Source organism: Etheostoma spectabile, chromosome 12, assembly GCF_008692095.1.
Source record: "Etheostoma spectabile isolate EspeVRDwgs_2016 chromosome 12, UIUC_Espe_1.0, whole genome shotgun sequence".
NCBI classification, from domain to species: Eukaryota; Metazoa; Chordata; class Actinopteri; order Perciformes; family Percidae; genus Etheostoma; species Etheostoma spectabile.
This window is the reverse complement of record NC_045744.1, coordinates 18184901-18205959: the sequence shown is the minus strand read 5'-3', so window position 1 is coordinate 18205959 and position 21059 is coordinate 18184901. Positions and strand designations below refer to the sequence as shown.

The following is a 21059-nucleotide window of genomic DNA, read 5'->3' as shown; positions in this document are numbered from 1 at the left end:
TGAGAAGTCCTCAGTTCTTATTGCAGTGGGGAAAAAAAGGTTTTTAAAACAGGATGATTTGGTGAGCAGTGACATATAGCGCGTCCAGGAGGGCATCAGCTGGACCAAACTAGTTATAGATGAGGTGAGTATGCTCTATATGATGGTTGTGTAAAACTGAGAAGTGGGTTCTGTTTTACTTTAATTTTTTTAACCAAAAACAGTCTTTGCTGGGTGTTTTTTTGGTAATGTGCTCTGTTTTGATGTTCCATTTGAGTGGGTTGCTGATGTGTGTGCCAAGAAATTTGAATGAGTCAGTGATGGCTATGGCTCCCCCTGAGACGTGTATGGGGATTTTGGGGGAGGGGGCTGTGCAGCGGGGAGGGGGGTGGCTCATTGTAGCAGCTGAGACCTGCCCTAACACTTGGGGAACACAGCACCAGCACATATGAAAAAACTGAAATGATGGCAGATTTTAAATAACATTGTAACAATTTATGTCACTATTCTCCCTTAAGAAATCCAGTTGCAGCACAGCTGTCTTGGAACGCAATGGACAGACATTGACTGAATGCCCTGGCACTTAAATTCAACTAAAATGTAACAGTAAACAATCAGTGTTTGACCTACAGTCTGTTAAGATGCCTCTCCAAATGCAAAAACGAAGTGCATTGACACCATAAAACTTTAAGACACATTAATAAAAAAGATCCGTAGCCTATTTTGCTGTACCCCAATGAAACAAAAAAAAAGTTATTCACAGCAATCAGTAGATCCACAAAAAGGGGTTACAGTGTATCCCTACACACGTCACATTCACCAGCTAGCTCCAAACAGGTGGAGGAGGCCTCTCCATTTCCCCGTTTAAACACAGTGGAATAAAACATACAGTACAGGCCAAAAGTTTGGAACCAACTTGTCATTCAATGCGTTTTCTTTATTTTCATGTCTATTGACATTGTAGATTATCACTGAAGGCATCAAAACTATGAATGAACACATATGGAATTATGTACTTAACAAAAAAGTGTGAAATAACTGAAAACATGTCTTATATTCTAGTTTCTTCAAAGTAGCCACCCTTTGCTCTGGTTACTGCTTTGCACACTCGTGGTATTCTCTTCCCAACAGTCTTGAAGGAGTTCCCAGAGATGCTTAGCACTTTTTGGCCCTTTTGCCTTCACTCTGCGGTCCAGCTCTCCCTAACTGTGGAGGCGCAGCAATCCATCACTCTCCTTCTTGGTCAAATAGCCCTTACACAGCCTGGAGGTAGGTTTGGGGTCATTATCCTGTGGAAAAATAAATGACGGTCCAACTAAACGCAAACTGGATGGGATGGCATGTCACTGCAGGATGCTGCAGAAGCCATGCTGGTTCGGTAAGCCTTCAATTTTGAATAAATCCCCAACATTGTCACCAGCAAAGCACCCCCACACCATCACACCTCCTCCTCCATGCTTCACGGTGGGAACCAGGCATGTAGAATCCATCCAGTCACCTTTTCTCCGCCACGCAAAGACATGGCGGTTGGAACCAAAGATCTCAAACTTGGACTCATCAGACCAAAGCACAGATTTCCACTGGTCTACTGTCCATTCCTTGTGTTTTTTGGCCCAAAAAAATCTCTTCTGCGTGTTGCCTCTCCTTAGCAGTGGTTTCCTAGCTGCTATTTGACCATGAAGGCCTGATTTGCATAGTCTCCTCTTAACAGTCAGTTGTTCTAGAGATGTGTCTGCTGCTAGAACTCTGTGTTGTATTCATCTGGTCTCTCGTCTGAGATGCTGTTAAATTGCGATTTCTAAGGCTGGTGACTGGTAGCGCTTGATGGTTTTTGCAACTGCACTTGGGGACACATTCAAAGTTTTTGCAATTTTCCAGACTGACTGATTGTCATTTCTTAAAGTCATGATGGCCACTCGTTTCTCTTTTTTAGCTGATTGGTTCTTGCCATTATATCAATTCTAACAGTTGTCCAAAAGGGCTGGCGGCTGTGTATCAACCTGACTTCTGCACAACACAACTGATGGTCCCATCTCCATTAATAAGGCAAGAAATTCCACTAATTAACCCTGACAAGGCCCACCTGTGAAGTGAAAACCATTTCAGGTGACCACCAAGGGTTTGCAGCGCTATCAAAAAAGCAAAGGGTGGCTACTTTGAAGAAACTAGAATATAAGAAATGTTTTCAGTTATTTCACACTTTTTTGTTAAGTACATAATTCCACATGTGTTCATTCATAGTTTTGATGCCTTCAGTGATAATCTACAATGTAAATAGTCATGAAAATAAAGGAAACACATTGAATGAGAAGGTGGTTCCAAACTTTTGGCCTGTACTATACAAGTCCAAATCTACACAAAAAGCTCACAGCAATTTTTTATACATGGCATTCAGGCAACCTTTATTGCAGCATTGGCATGGTAAAATGTCCAATCTAGTGCAACAGTAACTTTCACAGTGTGTATATATTTGGGGTGTCTTCTTTCGCACTTCATCAGGGAAAAAACTGCGCTATAGGCATTAACACAGATTGTTATTGCTGAATGTTGTCACTACATGTGATTAGTCCAACAATACACTAACAATGCTTTTGCTGCTCAAAACTAGCTTGAAGCCCCCTTGGATTTGAAAGTTCAGTTAAGCTAAATTCCTTAGCACTTCCTGAGAGTATATTTTACTTTGGGAACAGTTTCCATGCCACAGTTGACAGAGAATATCATCACCGTCGTCCAGGTAGCTCATACCAAAATATTTGGAATTTTGGATATTTAGAACTAATACTAGCCAACGTTAAAAAGTCTAAAGCTTTGTACCATTCCCTGACATCTCCTGTCCTCTCTTGGACCTCCATGGACTCGGCAGCCTAAAACCTCTGTTAGCTTCTGGCTCCTTATTGTCCTCTACAATGCTTTTTTAAATTGAGGAGAGAGGCAAAAATCAAGGGTAAGTACATACCTTTTAAATATTTCCAAATGCAATTTGCATAGTTTGACCTTTGCAACAAGATTAAATATATAATTGGTGTCCACTGTGTGGTCATACATAGTCAACCCCTCTCCAGACAGAAAAAGATCTGTCAGTGTGTATTAAGTATTAATTCCACTGATGGTGGCACTGAGTACTAACATTGATATTCAGCTGTTTTGCATAGCAACATTAATCTTGAATGCCCTGTACACTAACACAGGTGTTTTCACTCGTGATGACTGATTACATTTAGAGTTGTGGTGCGTTCATGGACATCGGAAAAACATTTTTCTGAGTGAAAACATCACCCTTCACGTCACTTCCTGTGGGAATCAGAGGTGCTAACCGAGTTTCCCAGTTGGTGACGCGTTGTTGACAACTGACGTTTGATGTAGGCAACTTTGGTTCACTAAATATATTTCAATGACAATAAACTGTTTATTGAGGACAAACGCCTCTGCCAAGAAACATACAGACATAACATGTTTCAAATTATTCATAAATAGGCCTATGTATAAAAAACACCTTATCAGTGTTCTTTCCCATTTGTTGTCCTGCAGATAACACAAACAAACACCTGTCAATGTGCTGTTTGTTGCTCGCATAAGAAAACAGCAGCAAATCTTTGTTGTTGTGGCCTCCATGTTTTCCCACACTAGGCTACGCCCAACAGGTGGTGGCAGTCAGGCAACAAGTTGTAATGCCAAACGCCAATCTAACCGAAGAAGAACACGCATCCCAACCATGTGAACGGTAAAACAACGTAATCACGGGGCGGTCCCTGATATTCCCAGGTGGCATGAACACAGCATTAGACAAAGCTCTGCAGGAAGATTGCTGAGGTCACCAAACTTCATTTCCTGAATGTCTTAAAGGTGAAAGAGAGGCAGAGAGATGTCAATCAAGCTTGTGTAAAGCCACACCAAACAACTGCCCATAAGCAGCCAATGGCAGGAGATATTACCCTGGATATCAGAGTGAATTACTTTTAATTTAGCCTGACGTGTTTATGTCAGCCAATTTCTTGTTGATAGTGAGGGTTATTTTTTATTATATTTTGATTTAACCCTTTAGTGGAAAGTGTTGTTTTTTCACCACCAGAGTTATTTATTTAACTTTCTGTTACTATTTTTCATTAATGTAGCTACCAATAGGATGTTCCCATTTTTACTAAACTGGGTGGTCAACAGTTTTTCCAATCCACAGCAACAGATGTGGAAAAGACACCAAAGCTATTTGTGTCGCTGAACAAATCTAAAACATGGGTGGCGATTCAGAAGTCTGGAGCCAGGCTAGGTAGATGATTGCATTCATTCTTGAACCTGAGGGGGACCCAGGTGTAATCAGCCAATTAATTGGAAACACCTGTGTGGGTTTACAGTGGATGAGGGGCTGCCGGTATTTTCAGTTGTATTTATAAATAGTCTGTTTAGTTTTTGTTTTAAATTTAGTTTTTAGGGACAGCACTACAGTTCAAACTCTGCCTCCGTTATTACTGGATCATTGTGTTTGTGTGTCTGTGCTTGCTTGTTCTCACCCTGCAATAGACTGGCACCCTGCCCGGGATGTTTTCTACCTTTTGCCCAGTGCATGCTGGGATAGACTTTGGGGAACTCATAGGCTGTGTTCAAAACCGTTCTCTATCACTGAAATAATGCACTATATAGTGTGTTTGCCATTTTGTAGTGTCGTTTGAATTCTCTGCGGCTAATTTCCTTCACTATATAGGCCACTATAAAATACCCACAGTGGAAATGTAACAAGATATACAGTATACAACACTTTGCTCTCCCCCTAGGTGCTGGATTTGTTTCAGGGACGTATTAGAAGTATTTTTGTTTCGGTTTGTTTACATGATGCTGGGCGCGTCCGCCTCTGTCACAAAAACTAAGGGAGCATCTCCTGACTCAAGTCACACAACAATGTGTTTTCAGTCAGTGTCCAAAATCTTGTTTGGTCATCCCTATATAGTTCACTATTTAATAAACACTATACAGGGAAAAGTGAGTGAGTGAGTGAATGAGGGAACGGTTTCGAACAAAGCTATAGTCTCGTTTTGCCAGACCATCCACACGCTGCGAAGCGTAGGAGGGTTTGGCTAGTCCACACAGCTTTGTGGGATGGGAGTAAAACGTGCTCTGGTTTATTGGCATTCTTTTAAACCAATCACAATTGTCTTGGGTGGTGCTAAGCGCCGGACGGAGACGCTGCAAAATAGTTAGAAAAATCAGATTAAACAGATAGTCTAGCTAGATGTCTCAATCTAACATGCATTTATCTGAGGAGCAGTTAACCATAGTCCTCATAAATCCACGAGAGTTTAAGATTCAAACAAAAAACAAGGAAAGGAAACTTAAATCGGCGAAAATACATTGCATCCAGTGGAATTTCCTGCGGCACCAGAGCAATATAGACCAGGATATAGACCAGTGAACTCATAACCCCAGACAGGAATAAGTTGGCATGTTAAAAACGATATTCTTTCCACACAACATAGAAATAGTCGAAAAGATACAATGTGAAAAAAAATCAATAATAGGTAGTTTATTACTAGAAACTCCCTTAAACTTTCAACTCCTCTTTCATGCACCATTTCCATTTTTCAGACCAATATTACTCAGGGTTTTATTAATAGTCTTGCAGTATGTATAAAAATAGCTGGAATCAGTGTACAGAAACAATATGCTGGAGGAAAAAATGTATTATGATAATAAAAAGTATCAAGGCATTTCTAGGCCAAGAGAGGAAAACTGCTTCCCAAGAATGGAGCATGACTCCCCAGTGAGCCGCTCACTCTGTGTGAAGCAGCCCCTTATTTCCAAAACGAAAAAGAATAATAGTCCACTTGAAGAGGGATGAGTGACAAGACTGTAAAGAGTAAATAACCTTTCTGGCTAACACCATGTCCAATGCAACAAGGAACAGATTCTCCATCCAAAGCATGCTCTGTCAAGTGCTACACATGAATCCCGCATTGTAGCGCTGTGAAGTCCCTGCCATGTAGGCCAAGCCAAAACAAATGTGATGTCAATGCAATAATAAACGAGCATTGTGTTTGAGTGCGACCATGATAATTAGTCTCAAGACAGTATGTTAGTAGAGAGAAGGCTCATAAAATATAGAGGCCATTTGGCGTGCACTCAAGAACAAATCTGTATTCTAAGAGCGTGGGGTGTTACACTAATGTTCTACATAGTTTAAATTTGGCAGAGGCACAGTCAGAAAACTTTGTTTGGGGGGGGAAAGATGCTGACGGTTCCAGGCAGCAAACCAGAAAGATTACTGAGTCAGCGCATGTATGTAGATGTGTGCACCCGTTTCCAGACAGACATAACACACATGCCACACACTCCACTCACTAAAAAAAATAACAGTTTTGTTGACTCGATTGCCCGCAGGACCGCATGCATTAACATTGAAGGTTTCTGACAAAATTGGGGTCGCCGCTGAACAGCGCAGCAACTCAAGGTCAGGCAGATGATAATGATGTTTATGAAGTCTAAATCCGCAAAATAAGATTCTCTCTGTATCTTCCCAAGTGCCTATACTGCCGAGCAAGCCTCCATTGTGACCAAGTGTGAAAGGTCTGGTACGCAATTTCAGCTGGAAGCCGCTTCACATTGTGTGGTGGAGCTGAGGACGGAGGCTGAGAAAAGCACACATAAACCTGAGAATCAGGGAGCTCCTAGTGCATGTGCTAGTAGCGGGCAGGCAGGTATAAGAGACCTACAGTTTCATGCAGTGAATCATAAGATTATTGTCCCAACCCCTCCAGTATGAGCAGGGGATGCAGTAACATTTTGACAACACTAATCACCTCATTCTGAACCTGTTCTGTTTGCTTAGGAAAGCGGAGAAGTCTCCTGTGGCTGAGCCCCAGGAAAACATTGCGGTAAAAGTTATAGGCGCAGCAAAGGCCTGTTGGGAGGTCCAAAAGCTCCAGGGGGGCTCTTTGGTTCAAGATGCTAGCTGCCTGATCAAATTGTTACATGGTATGTTTTCACAGCTTCAGTTCAGACAACACCCTATCCTGCCATGACACCCCCTTCTGAGAAATGGCAAATAAATCTTGGCCATCTCCTGAGGAACTGGCAAATAAAGAATAAAGAGAGACTTTGTGTTGCTTTGAAAGTTTAAGGCTGTTTTCCTGCTCTTGTCTTTTCATTTCTGTAGCATTAATTATGCATATGAAATGAGACTTTTTGATTAAAGCATCAAAAACATAGCAGCATGGATTTTTTTTGGAAGGGAAACTTGCCCGGCTTAATTGAAGTGTGCTTTAATAGCAATCAAACGCAAAGAAATCAGGGAAAATAAGACTTGACTGGTGTTGCAAGCACACACAGCTGGGCTGCCATACTTACAGTCACTGAAATGTACATGAAGCAGATATCACTGTAGATAATAAGAGGAATAAAGATGGACACACATAAGCAGTGAATTATACATACAACTTTGGAAAAGCAACCATGTGCATCAGACTATGACTGAGACTGACCACTATTACCACAAAAATGCTCTTTCACACTCTCACTCATATACACACACAGGCACAGCCTGAACCCCAAAGTAATGCTACACACCCAATTACAATCACATTCTGTGCTCAGTGCTCCTCTGGGCCAAGGTATCGATGATTCATTTTGCCTTTTATCAAAGAAACAGGAGTGCCATTAAAAAGAGATCAGTCAGCCACTAGGCTTGAGGAGTCTGCTTCTAATTGGCCATTCATCAAAAAGCCTTTTTAAGTAGATCACAGCGCTGAAATATCACGCATGATAACTGAACCAAACTACATTAATTACAGTACTGATGCTCTGTAGCTCGCCCTTTGTGTTTCTAGAGAGGGTGGAAAACACACAGATCCACCCACACCTGGACATGATGTTGTGAGAACAGTCAGAAAAGCAGCTTGCTCTAATACATAACAGGAAGGAGTGCTTCACTCCAAACTAAAAATCATGGTATTTATCAATGTAATTTGACACTGGGATAAGCACAAACAAACGTTCCCTTTAGCTCTGTATTTTTAGCTTCAAAAACCCCTCCCTGAGGTGGTGCCATTTCATCTGCTCAATATCATCAGTCAAGCCTTAAAAAGTTCCTTTCAGCCATTTCTTTTTACAGCATGTCCAGCATATTTTAAAGGAGACAGAGCATTGGTTTTAAAGGTATTGTAATCACTGTCTCTTGGTTGCCTTTGTTCAACTAAGCAGCCATCAGGACACACACAGATGAAGCATTTTGAGCTCCATTTCTCTTCTCTCACCACGTGTAGGGAATTCTCCCTTTCATCCATTTCCTGATGCACTCTAACTAGACAGTTTTCGGTCATGTCCCAGAATTGTGCGTGCTAGCTCTCTTGTATCTGTCTCTCTCTCTCTCACACACACACACACACACACACACACACACACAAGAACAGCTGCACATCCGCTGACAATTCATCCATCTTTGAATCTCTCATTTTCTGGTTTGAGAATTTTGGTGCTTTTTTCCCCCCTTCTGAGCTGCTGGATCAGCTGGGGCCGGGTTCATTACTAAGCAGTTGCCCAGAGGCCAAGAAACAGAGAGACAACAGTTATTAGCGCGGTTACTGAGAAACTACGGGGTTAAGACGGGCATAAAAAGAGCCACATGTGAGCTCGTTTGCATGTGTGCACGAACACATACACTTATCTGCGGCATTTCCTTTAGGCGCAGGACTGATGAGGAAGGAATCTTCAAAGTAACAGAGTGAAACCCAGATGGTGTTTGATGTGTGGATAATGATTTAGGTAAGGCAACGCAACACTTTCCACACATCCACTCAATAGAAGCTTGAAACTGCCAGAAATTGAGATCTTTACAAGCCATGGGAAATGTAGCTCTGAAGTCTTGGATGCACAGACTGTTCCTAAACCAGCCTGTCTGTGTAACTTCTTTTCAAACATCAAGCAGCAAGGACCATACAGAATAAGAGGTGCAACTTGTGGGAATCAAACTCCTGCCCTTGCCAACTCTTGTGCATGCAGGTCCCTGTAAGGGAGCTCAGGGTTACGCACTGCAGCTATCAGTTCATCATTGTCATACAGTAATTTAGTATGTAATGTGCCTCTAAGTCCCTAAGAGGCTGAGAAACAGACACACTGTCTACACGGAGCATGCCAAGCCCAGTCAGTGTCCTGTAGGACCGGCTATTTAACACAGAAATAAGCCAATTATCTTCATGGAGTAGGCAAATTTACAATAGGATTTACTCAATTCCTACAGGACTCCTATGTCAGGGGTAGCAGCTTATACTATAGGTTTCTTTCTGTCATGGCCACACACACACACACACACACGTCTGCAGCTGATACATGCAGTCGTGCAGATGCACATTACCACCAGCCCAAGCAAACACCTACACAGTCACTCCTACCTTTCCCAGAATTACTGTCAGCCTTGATAAAGATGAGCCAAAACACAGAAGTGATAAATAACACCGAAAAAGGAGCTACTATCTCCACATGAAAATTCAATCCAAAAGCAATTGTTCAGGGAACAAGAATTGTTAATTTCCTCAGTATGATAAATTTAATTCCAATATGCTGGTTACAGTCATTGACACCTTTTGTCGCAAAGCTTATTAAAGCTTTCCTAAATTGTGTTAAACCATGGTGAAATTATTTAAGCAGCTACAGTTACAGCCTTCAATTTCATGTGTGCTTATGAATTGAGAAATAGGGGCGTAAATGGAAAGCCAATGAAAGTTGTCAAATTGAAAACTGCTGTTCCATCACGTTTTAAAGATTTGCACAAAAACTAATCAGTGGAAAATTGTATTTAACATTGAATATTTTGATTTCAGATGACATTTACTAAAGGGCTAATTGTAGCCTCCTTCCATTTCAGTGCAACTAAGTGAGATTTGACTCCGCTTATGGATTCCACCTTCATTATCCTTGTACATGTAAGTAATGCAAGCTGGGCTGTGGGACGGATCTGTCTGTTCTTTGATCTGTTTTCTACTTTGGTCCTCCCACCACCATGAATCATGATTTAAAGGTAAGTTATGAGCAAGCAAATTTCCTGGGCAGATTTCCACACAGAAATCAAACAAACTTTGAAGAGCAATACTTTGAGCCCAAAGTTTGTATCTGATTGCATCTGCTGTCCAAATGTAGAAGAGAGTAGGTCAATGAATGATGTACTAGCTATGCATTGTGCTGTGTGGTTACATTCCTTTTACTGAGCAGATAAGGTTAATAAATAAGTGCATCACAAGCTGTTTTGAAATTCCAAAATGGTCTCATGAGTGATTTCTAAGCAGTGTTTGGGCAAGTTATTTGGAAAATGGAATCAATGCATACATATTGGCTTATTGACAAAGTACTTACATTACTTAAAAGCAAAATAAATGTGTTAAATAAATGCGTTACATGACTCATTGCATTACTTTCACTATCAAAGGTGACTTTAAACAACTCAAAAGCTGCCACATGCTCACACGGAGAAACAAGCAGCTAGCTAACAAGCTAACTTTGTGCTTAGCTGCGGAGACTGACCGCAGGCAGCGCTAAGCTGCTAAACTAAAATAAGCTATCTGAAGGTTAGCCAGCTAAATGTAGGGGAAACTACCGGCGGCTAAGAATACGCAACATGTCGGGAAAAAGACTTACCATGCAGGAGGGACATTTCTCCTCTAATGGTAGAGGCTAACTGCCTCCTCATACTGCCCGTTGCTACGCAAGCTAACGCGCCCCACAGCAGCCAGTCCTCTGACCGCACAGGGAAGACATATCTCCCTTCCACCAAACTCCCTGTGACACAGCAAAGACACCCACACTGTCAACGTAATGGATTGTTACTTTGGTTAGTGTAATATAATTCTCAATTTTAAAATTGTCATTCCTTAGACTATTATGAAAACAGTATTCCCATCACTGTTACACGTAAGTAATGCATTGCTGTCCAACACTGGTTTTAAGGTCATTCTTTGCTGCTGATTCAGGGACCCTGGAAATCTTACAGTTTACATATTGCTCTTCTTTCAATAGACTACATACACTTAATATTTCTGGACCTGAAAACTCCTTTCCATATTATGGAATGCCGTTTTATTCTATATTCAATAAAATAATAAATACATGAATAAATACATGAACAAATAAATATGCCTTTGAAATACATCATGAAATAAATAAATGAGACAATATATACATAAATAATTAAATATGTGTAAATCTTCATATAAAAATTAATCAATATATTAAAGGGTTTTACTTTTAATTATTTCATAGTACTTTTAGTTCATAGGTCCACATTTATTTATTTACGTGGACTTTTATTTCCTAATGCCACATTTATTGATTTCCCTCTGTATTTATTTCCAGTTCTTATATGCAAACCAGGGGGCGTGGCTAAATGTGTATTTATGTACTAAAAGTAGGCTACCATGAAAGTAACACCTTATATGTGTATCTATATATAGATATGTATGTCTATATATATATTATATAATTATGTATGTATTTATTGCCTCATTTATTTAGTTAATTATGTATTTCAAAGGCATATTTATTTTATTTATTCATGTGTTTATTCATTCATTTATTTATTTGAATTTTTAAGGATTTGAATCAAATAAAACAGCATTCCATATTCAATAGAGTTTGACAGAAATATAATGAAATGCTCAATATCATTATCCAGCACTTGATTTCTAGTTCAAATTCAACTTTTCATCAGAAAAAGGTAGAGAAAAGATTCATTCCAGCTCACCAGTCCAATTCATCCAACCAGTGGTAGCAAGTCTTTAACCAACAGTCATTTAAGCTTTCTCGTTCTGTCAGTATCTCTCTTGCCCTCTCCCTACGTCATTTCTACACAGCAGGGTATAAATGTAAATACACTGACAACACACTCACCGACACACACATTCAGCCTGGAGCAGCCTGCTGTCTTTCTGTACAATAATGTCTTCAGTGTTGTGAGCTTCTGTACATATTTTAACTAGAGTCCTGCTTCATCCCACCCATCCAAACAGCCACCCACCACGAGCTGGGAGTTGCCTCCACCAACCTTACATCCCATTCAGTCCACTCCGGAAATAATACGGACTCCCTGCGGACAGTAATACAGACCCCCGGCTGACAGCAGAAAGAGAATGGGCCTCTATACTTTCAACTCTTGTTGAAGAGAGAAAATTGAGGCAAATCTGAATAGCATGTACAATTTCTAGACAGTTTGAAGACAAGGACCCATGAGTTGCCTGTGTGTGTGTGTGTGTGTGTGTGTGTGTGTGTGTGTGTGCGTGCGTGCGTGCGTGCGTGCGTGTGTGTGTGTGTGTGTGTGTGTGTGTAAGAGGGGAGATGTGTCTTCTCTCGAATAGGTGTTTGCATACGTGCATCTCCACCTGTCTGCATTGTGTACGTGCATGTGAGTAAACAGCGATGTTGGTCTGAGAACAAGAGACCGTGACAGACTCTGCAGCACAGACCCACAGGCCTCTACAGAGAAAAAAACTGCACTGCAAGACATAGCCATTTCCTCGACCCCCCCCCTACCTCCCTTCCACCCATAACCACCAGGGAGAGAAAGGCTCCATGTCTCGGCACAGCACTGCTCTTGCCGGGGTCTGCGTGTCCTGCTCTAACCTCAGTCTAGGGACGCCAGGGACACGGAGCTGAATCTGGGGACTTTGGGGAGACGGCACTGCATCGGGGGTCGATGGGGACAAGCGTGAAGGATGTTCAAGCGAATTCACACACTTTTCCTAAGAGATGCGTGCTGCGGAACCCACTGCAAATTATACGTCTTAAAAAGTCAGCATCGACAATCATGTGTCTTCATCTCCTTTGATGGGCGATCACCATCAAAGGGCACTGATGGAAGGTCTAGTGCATCACCCTTTACATCTATCTGGAGTTTGAAGGGAGCATCACATTTGGATGAAACATTTCACGTCAGTCTTGAGTAGATAATTAGAGATGATATAGTTGAGATTCAGTTCCTGCACAAAGTCACTGCAGAGTCACAGGCTTTTTCGCAAGTTGAGAGTAGTACAAGCGGGATCTTAGGCGACGTTAGATCGTGAAGCTCCTTGTACCCTTTCCCGTTGAAACAATAGGAAAGGGAATTCTGCCATACATTATCTCTGTGTGAGAGAGCCCTAGGGAATCTTCATGTCTTGAGCACTAAGCATTTATTTCCTTGTTCTCCACGAGGATCCCTGGGAGGCCATGTTGTCTGATTGATTTCACTCAGGTGTCAGCCAATGAATGGTACACGTCCGTTGACTGCCACACGCACTTTCAGAAAAGAAAAGCCCCCAAGGGTGCACATCTCGAGGAGTCTCCCATTCTCATTAGGAGGGAATCAAAAGGAAATAAAGGCTCGCTGATTTAACATGTTCCCTGTGTGTGTTTCCCATAATTGGGGTTGCATACAAAGCCATTATTCCTCATTATAGAAGGGTGATCAGCATGTTTAGAAGTGTCTCTAACATCTTTAAGGGCACGCCATTGATGAAGTTTGATTGAGTCTTTAAAGAAAGACAGCCAGTGGAGTCTCTGGAACATAATTAGTAAGTAATCTGTCTTTCTGGCAAAACTTTACAAGGCAGGAGAGGCAGGAGAGGCAACAAGGTTATGTAACATTGGTGGGGGAAGATGGTTAAATAAAATCTTCATTCAAGACCTGAATTTAAATTCCTTTCCCTGCATCTTCGACTCTAGTTTCTTTCACACATACACCTTTTTTATTTGTCCTTGGTTCTTTTTTTTTCTTGTAGTCTGCCAGTGTTTTTTCATCCTCCCTCTTTCAGTATCCCACCATCTATCATAAACGTCTTGCTTATCATCAGACATAATACACTGTAATGTCTGTGAATGGGATGCAGTGTGTCCCTCACTTGTCACAACTGCAGCACCTTTCTTCTATTCTTCAGGCACTTTTATCGCCAGAATAAGTCCCTGACTAAGTGCAACCTGTCTGGTTTCCACCAACACCCCCACCTCTCCCCTTTCTCTTCCTCTCTATGGCTTCATTTCCACTGCATGGTTCGGCTCAACTCAACCCACTTTTGGTACCAGGTCAGTTTTCTCTATTTCATTTTCCACTGCGGATGGTACCCCCTCAGTGAACTTGGGATTTTCAGCTGATCGCCATAGCAGCATCACATGAAACGGCCGTGACATCATTTTCAACGTAACTCTCATTGAATCTTTCCATCCGTCAGTTGTACGGCATAGTGTATGTAATGTATGCCGTGGTTTTGGGTGCTGCCATTTTTTTTAAATCTGGGTTGAGTGAATATAAAAATCGTGGTTGCTATCAACAGTAGCTTGGCTATTATGAAAATGTGTGTGCAAGATGTCCCGTGTTGCGCAAGTGATGATTCTGTCTGACCAGTCAGTGGTCTGCAGTGTTTTAACTCCACCTTTCGTTCAGCACACTTGGAACCTCGACCGAGGTGGTAACAAAGGTGGATGGTACCAGGTACTAGGTACTATCCACAACTTTTGGTAACGGAAAAGAGAAAAAGAGAGTTGAGTAAAGCAGTGCCATACCATGCAGTGGAAATGCGGCAGATATTCCTCCTACTCTCCACTCATGTTCCAGTCTTTCTTCTAATCTCTCCTCATGTTCTGCCCCACCTCTACCTCTGTCCACCTTTCATCTACTTCCCCTTTCTCCATCTAACTACCCCTCCTCTCCTCCCTTGATGTTTCCTAACCTCCCCTCTCCCTCTTCTCCCTCTGCCCTCCTTCACTTCCCCCTAACACTCTTCAGCCCCCATCTGGGTAAAAAGGCAAGAAATATCTGGTGTAAACAATTGCTAACTGAATCTTGACACACAGATTGCTGCGCTCTCTCTCTTAATAACATTAGAAAAAAGAGAGAGCGTGTGTCCAATCACTAGTCTCCCTCGTCCTGTTTTCTCCAACAACAGAAATAAGAGTCCTGCGATGCCACAGCTGGTTCTGAGAAAATTGCAGGAAAGTGCTCATGCAATCAAAGATACAAACAGTGACAGATACTCAGAGATAAATATATGCACTTATACACACATATTGTACCAGACACACAAATATAGTCTTGGTGTTCACACACACTGAACTGATTGTAACCATTTCCCCTGTTGGGACAGTGATGTAAAATACATATGCTTTATCATAAATAAACATGCCTCAGCCTGATCAGAGCCATTAAGCGTGTGTGGGAGTGATTTGTGTATCCCATTAGTCGTATATGCTCAGCAAGGGGCTAGAAGAGCACAGGTTTTCCACTTGAGAATTGACCCAGCTGCAAAGATGACTGTATCAACGGCTCACCATGCTCTCTACATCATCAAGAAATTATATATAGATATGGAAGACCCACTTTTCTTGCTCTTACAAAAATATACTACCCAGCAGAATGCAATAATCGATGTAACCTGGGAAGGCAAGTCGTACATCAAAGCAAATGTCTTTCCCAGACGCGTACTGCTTTACACATACACAAACAGTATTACTATTTGTGCACACCATAAAAAAAAGAAGCATTTTGCACAAGCGCATCACCGACACCCCTGGATATTAAGCCAAATACTTATTATCACCGACTTATATGGTCGCGTAAAAAATGGATGCAATTAAGCCGGGTTTTTGGAGCGACTCGGAGCCGATCAACCTCATTAGAGATGCGCTGAACCGCGGAGAACTTGCGCATACGGACGGCGAGCAGGTAAAATATTTGCCCCGGCGTGTCGATGCTCGGTGGCAGTCTGGCAGACGTTGGTCCCAGCCGTCCTTCGGTAACGGAGGCTTGAAGGCAGACAGAAGTGCGCACACGCACGCCGCCTGTCAGGAATCGGCTCGCACGCGTAAAAATATTGCGCCGGTCCAATTTGCACAAAAAGTGACAGCCCCTTCTCCTCACCTTGTGGTCGGGAGAAAACATGGACTAAAAATCTGGCAGAATCGATAAATGGATCAATAAGATAATCAATCAGTGTATACAACAGTTATGGCGCTGGCATTCCTCCACATAAAAACACATCCGAGTGTGCGCCAGCGGACAGCTCCTCAATATCTGTGACCAAGGGCTCCCAATTAGGACTGCTCAATGTCGTCCACTATGAAACGGATCCCGCTGTCACATTCCTTATAATTACAATTCACAGGTAGTTTCCCATGAAGCTGTAAGGGATACACTTTTATGATGACAAAAATCCTGCTAAACGTTTCGGGCTCTCGCAAAGACGCACGGAGTGAGAATAAACCACATTGCATCGATTTCACTAAAACAATTATAGGCAACCACGAATTGATGTTGAAGTATTTTAAGTGTCACGTTCCGTATCTCAATTTTAAAATGTGAGCTCTGGTGAATGTCAAGCAGCGGTGCCAAAGAGCAGACAGGCAGAGAGAAACGCAATTCCCAAATAGCCTATCAAGCGAGGGGAAACTAGGTCTGATCTTCAGTCAGCCTGACCGCCATATAAAACAAGAAAATATAAAAAAAAAAATTACACACGCTCACAATGACGGATCATCTGATCACAGACAAATTGATTGGGAATTTACCTTTGAATGTGGGACCTCGGTGTGATCGTCTCAAGTTTCTTCGTCCGTCGCCCGCTCAGCCCGTCAGCCGGTCACAAAACTGAGTCCAAGAAGGACAAACGCTGTTATCGCGCTTCTCTCTCTCTCTCTCTCTCTCTTCTCTCTCTCTCTCTCTCTCTCTCTCTCTCTCTCTCTCTCTCTCTCTCTCTCTGTCTCCCCCCTCACTCTCTCTCTCTCCCTCTCTTCTATAATGTGACTTTTGAGAATCTCTCAGCACGTGTTTGCTAATTTCTCGTTTTTCTCTCTTGATCTCTTCATCACCACTCTCTCTCGGAAGGGAATTATTATCGGGATGATGCCCGTCAATACTTTAATCACCACTACGTCTTCAACCACCAACATCATGAGCATCCTCACCATCATCATCATGACATCCCAAAATCAATACTGCATACTTATTTGCATAATAGTCCTGCGTTAAGGCAGGCTATACAATGTATGTTTGTCACTCCTATACTATTCCAATAGCGGTGACTGGAGTCTTTATCATAGTTCATCACTTCAGATTATGGCATTTTTTTTATAAAGGGTTTATTTGTTGTAACTAATGCCTTGATTAACTGCTAATAACTACTAATGCTTTATATCTCAGCTATAAGTCATTCATAAAATAAGAATGTAAGATCCACATTGCACAGCTTTTGGATGCATGAGTTATTTATAGGCCTACTCTTCACTATAATGTAGGCTACTGCAAGCTGCTACAAGTTTAAAAAAATAAACTGTATTTATTATTTTATTTTATGGTAACCCAGAACTTATTAATGGCATTTAAAAGAGCTGTAAGGCATAAGTAAATAACCATACATTATGCATTTACCAGTGTTTCCTCTATGTTGATTTTCTCGTTCAGACAGACCTGCCCCCACAGCTAAAAAAATCCTAAAGGAAACACTGCATTCACTTTAAAATAATAAACCCTTCATAAAGTGTGATTCATTAGAACGTTATTTTTTTAAGTCCTGAAGAGTCATGCGTTCTTGTTGATGTCATTATCAGCTGTCATATACAGTAGATCTCCTAAGTGTCTGGTTTTGACCATATCAGTGTAATAGAGCAATGTTTTTTTTTCTGAATGGGTCCCTGTTTGGTTTATATTATACACACACACACACACCACACACACACACACACACACACACACACACACGTGTAAGGTCTCATTCAAACCACAGATCCACTACCCAATCTGGCATACTTGCATAAGGTAATGTAATGGACAGTTCCTCTTCCAACCTGTAAGGGTATCAAGGTAGGAAAAGTGCTTTGGTGTTGCTTTAACACCTCTATGATTACAAATGTTTGTATTTTTTTTAGAAGGTTTTATGAGGAAGAAAGTGATTTAACCTAAGGATGAACACAATGCATTTAATAAAGGAAACATAATTTTGTTGATAATATAACTTCACAAAGCATTTTTAACATACTGTACATTGCTGATTTTTTGCAGCCAGTTGCTGGATACTAATCTTTGAAAATATGCATTTTGAATCATTACACACAGTATCCTTTTTCAACAGGGGCACCATCAACCCCCACCATCATTAACATCACTATCAACACTAAGCCATCATCTGATTACAGGCCAATGATAACATTGTTATTTTCATGTTAATCAGATCACCTTCATCATCAAGGCGGTCCTATTTCAAAAAAGCTATTAACTCCATCCTTATCATTTAAGAGCAAATTATACCTTGCCATCTTCACACACAGACCACACACACACACACATGCACACATACACACATTTCATCAGGCTTATACAGTATATCGTCCTCAGTCATTTAACATACTGTGCACCGATACCACTTTTTTTAAGACCAAGTACAACTACATACGTTTTGGTACTTGCCAATAGTACCGATACAAGTAATTAATAATCCCTCTGGGGTCTGAGGGTGTTTTCAGACACACAGATGATTTTGGCCTTCTCTGATATAGTTGTCAATTAAAATAAAGCAGTATTTTCAAAGTACCATGCCTTTTTTCTATTCAAAGTTCAGTGCCTGGGCCCTTACATTTCCCCGGGATAGTGTCAACAAAATAAATCATAATTCCTGATATCAAAATACTGAGTGAAGTTTAGAAAGAATGAAGAACGCAAGGCCGATGATGTCATTCACGTGTATGATAAGTAGCCATGTGGATTTACTGATCCAGTGGAGAGGATGATTTGTTTACGCCAGCCGCTAAGTTCCCAATATTTTGTCCAAATTTAAAGACTTGTGGCTAACTCAAACAGTTAAAACAATTAGAGTACCCACCAAGAGCTTTCATTTTAGCCTATTGACAGCGTAGCCCTGTGTAGAAACCTAGTGCAGCCAGAGCAGATTGAAATATCACTTTCTTCATGTTTAAGCTGATGAGAGACATTAGGCCAACGCCACTACTCCAAATATCAGAGGGGAAGTTTACGGGCAACAGGCTACTGATGTGCTTTTCCACAAAGCAGCTTTGGAAACACGGTTTCTGTAATGTGGTGGCTGGGAATCTCTCGGCTCCGGTACACTGAGAAGATGTTGAAACACAGTATTATTAACAACCGACAATGGTTGACAATCATGCATCGGGCAAGAGCCTAGTTATTTTTTCACAGCCAAAAATCTTGGCTGGCATTGCTCCTCTTCCGTCGCCTATACCTGCTTGACGGAGAAGTTATTGTCACATAGCACTGAGGTGGTATCGGGTGTAGTAGTATCGGAGTACAATGAGTACAAGTACGAGTACATGAGCACGGCATTGGACTGAAACCCAATAGGCTACTGGCATCAGTGTATTTGTAGATTGACTGAGAAAGAGGGAGATGAGGAAGATGAATGTGTGACCATTGGAATAATAAAAGAGAGGGACTGCTCCTTCTCTAGTATAGAAACACAGTAGAACAGGGTCAGCCAGATGACAGAGCATGAAAGGACTGATTTATCCACCAGGGAGAGACTGGCCCTCATTTATCAACCTAACTTAGAACCAGCGCAGATATGGGCGCAGAAATCCTCTTACGACAGGCTTCACATGGGATTCATGAAACGTTTGTATCACACCAATCGGAGCGTAAGAATGGACGTACATTGATAAATGCAGTGTCTGGAAACGACCGTAATTTAATATCACGCCCCAATGTATTCTCGGTTTTGAGGCCTCACCCCTACTATTTACGACATGGCCAGATGCAATACGGATAAGAAGTGGCCCTTTTACAGAGGTGGAGATTGAAACCCTGACATCTCAGTTTAATTTGCAGTAACGTGTGTACTATTTGGCAGCCTAAAAACTGGTATAGGCTGTAGGAAGAATGCGGAACAGAAAGAGATCACTGATGCATTCAACAGTGATGCCGTGTTAAATCGGACTCCAGCTGAAGTTTATTTAATGTAAACATCCTTGACATATGTATACTCCTAATGGTAATATACAGGCTTATATTGCAACCTCTTAGCCCTACACGTAGGTGCCCCTACATAAACACACACCGGGGGTTGTTGTAACAAAGGGATAGATGTAACAGCATCACTTTCACCTATAAGGAATAACATAAGAGTCATGGGATAGATTTCATATATAATCCCTCCCTCCCTTGCATGTGAATTTGCTCGGCTGTGAGGAGAAGTGTGCAGATTTTACAGTCAAATCATCAATTTTCAGGTAAGAAAGTAATTTTTGAGACCAAGTCTACATTTTGATTAGTACTGATACTGTTGAAGTTTGAATTATGTAACTTGAATCAGCCAAGAGAGTAGGATCTTACGTGAAATGTGAGTCATTTCATCCATGCTAATTTCAAACCACCATGCTGATGCATCAGTTCTTTATGTATGAATTTAGGTACCATGGGGTACAACTGACTGACTAACTAGGTTTACTTTCTTTAGGTCAGGCAGTTTGCACATCAACTTGCGGTTGAGTACAACATCAAACACCCCGAGTTATGGGAGGAGAACAGCATGGCAAGTCCTGATTGGTGCTCCGGCTTTATGAAAAGGCATCCTAAGTTGTCCATGAGAAGTGCAAGGCAATAGCTTGGCCCGAGCTACAAGCTTTAACCAGTACAAATGTGGAGGCATTTTTCATGAAGCTTGCGGATGTTATTGAGAGGTATAGCTTTGATGGATACAACATATGGAATATGGATGAGATTGGTGTTACCACCGTCCAGACACCAGACCGGGTAGTTGCACGCCGTGGAGAGAAGCAGGTTGTATCAATGACTTCTGCTGAGAGAGGTGACTTGGTCTCAGTGGCATGTGCAGTGCAAGCACTGGGATATTCCATCCAAACCCTTTTTTGTTTTCCCTTGCAAGAAGTACACCTTTCTTTGTACACCTTGGACCACCTAGTAGTGTTGGGAGAGGCATTGGATCAGGGTGGATGTAAGGAAATGATTTTCTCTTGTTTCTGGAGCACTTTGCCAAGCATACTAAAGTCAGTCCAGAGAAGAAGATGTTACTCCTTTCAGTGAAAGCAGTTAATCACTGCAAGACAAATGGACTTGTGCCACTCTCTGCACCTCCACATTGCTCACACAAACTTCAACCACT

General features: G+C 41.6%; 1 protein-coding gene across 4 annotated transcripts in view; it reads right to left on the bottom strand.

The window, feature by feature from the left end:
* The window catches only part of cdh24b (cadherin 24, type 2b), a 160370-nt gene extending 143745 nt beyond the window's left edge, over window positions 1-16625 (bottom strand). For 2 of the 4 annotated variants that reach the window (XM_032531471.1, XM_032531474.1), the window contains exon 1: window positions 16483-16625. The gene's annotated coding sequence lies outside the window, so the exon portion shown is untranslated. Of the gene's footprint in view, window positions 1-10590; window positions 10824-16482 lie in introns of those variants that run through there. The other 2 variants (XM_032531473.1, XM_032531472.1) reach the window with 2 other exon arrangements.
* Window positions 16626-21059: the final 4434 nt, after the last annotated feature.